Source organism: Leptonychotes weddellii, chromosome 2 (assembly GCF_054177405.1).
Source record: "Leptonychotes weddellii isolate Sample4059 chromosome 2, ASM5417740v2, whole genome shotgun sequence".
Classification (NCBI taxonomy): Eukaryota; Metazoa; Chordata; class Mammalia; order Carnivora; family Phocidae; genus Leptonychotes; species Leptonychotes weddellii.
Window position 1 is genome coordinate 34,520,552 of NC_138370.1, and position 1,836 is coordinate 34,522,387.

Sequence of the window (1,836 nt, forward strand, 5' to 3'; positions counted from 1 at the left end):
TGGATGTCAAGAAAGTTAGGGTTTCTGACCACTCCAGATTTTTCTAAGGTGCATCTCGCTTGGGTCATGGTTTATATTTCGGACTCTGTTCATCGAACACACAGTGTTCTCTGACTAAAATGTCTAGAAGGAAGACCTCAAAAAAAAAAAAAAGAAAAAAAAAACAGAGGCAAGATATAAGTAAGATGTCAGAGGTATAATTCAGGACAGCAATCATAAAGTTAATAACCAGGCTTGAAAAAAGCATAAGTGACAATATAGAATCTCCAAGGGCAGAAATGAGATCCAATCAGGCTGAACTTAAAAATGTTATGAATGAGATGCAGTCTAAACTGGATACTCTAACAGCTAGGGTCAATGAGGCAGAAGAGAGAATAAGTGATCTAGAGGCCAGGCTGATGGAAAGAAAGGAAATTGAAAAAAAGAGGGAAAAACAACTCATAGCACATGAAGAGAAGCTTAGAGAATTCATTGATGCATTAAAAAGAAGGAATATCAGGATCATTGGGATCAAAGAGGGGGTGGAGAGAGGGCTAGAAGGTATATTTGAGCAAATCATGGCTGAGAACTTCCCTAATCTGGGGAAGGAAATAAGCATTCACATCCAAGAGGCAGAGAAGACCCCTCCCAAAATCAATAAAAATAGATGAAAGAGGAGAAATGACAACAAACACCACAGAAATACAAAAAAAAAATTGTAGGAGAATATTATGAAAAATTATATGCCAACAAATTAGACAACCTAGAAAAAAATGGATAAATTCCTAGAAACATACAACCTACAAAAACTGAAGCAGGGAGAAACAGAAAATTTGAACAGACCTATTACTAGCAATGGAATGAAATCAGTATTAAAAAAAAAAAAACTAACAAACAAAAGTCCTGGATGAGATAGTTTCACAGGTGAATTCTACCAAACATTGAAAACAGAGTAGATACATTTTCTTCTCAAATTATTCCCCCCAAAATTGGAAGAAAACTTCCAAATTTCTGTTATGAGGCCAGTATTACCCTTATACCAAAACCATATAAAGACACCACAAGAAAAAGAGAACTAAAATGCAGTATCTTTTAACATAGATGCAAAAATCCTCAATAAAATACTAGCAACTCAGATCCCACGATACATTAAAAAAATCATTCACAAAGATGAAGTGGGATTTATTCTTGGGATGTATGTGTGGTTCAATATTTGCAAATTAATGAATGTGATACATCACATCAATAAAAGAAAGAATAAAAGCCATATGATCATTTCTTTAGACGCAGAAAAAGCATTTGACAAAGTACAACATCCACTCCTGATAAAAATCCTCAATGAAGTAGGTTTAGAGGGAGTACACCTCAACATAATAAAGTAGTGAAAAACCCACAGTGAACATCATACTTAATCGAGAAAAACTGAGAATTTCTTCCCTAAGTTCAGGAAGAAGACAAGGATATCCACCCTCACTACCTTTATTCAACATAGTACTGGAAGTCCTAGCCATAGCAATCAAACAAAAAGAAATAAAAGGTATCCAAATTGGTAAGGAAGAAGTAAAACTTTCACTATTTGCAGATGAAATGATATTATATATAGAAAAGCCTAAAAACCCACTGCCAGACCTGATCAATGAATTCAGTAAATTCATAGGATATAAATATCAATGTATAGAAATGTGTTGCATTTTAGTGAAACCATATGATAATTGTGTTTCTCTCACTGACTTATTTCACTTAGCATAACTCTCCAGTTCCATCCATGTCGATGCAAATGGTAGGTATTCATCCTTTCTGATGGCTAATATTCCATTGTATGTATGCACCACATCTTCTTTAACAATTTATCTGTTG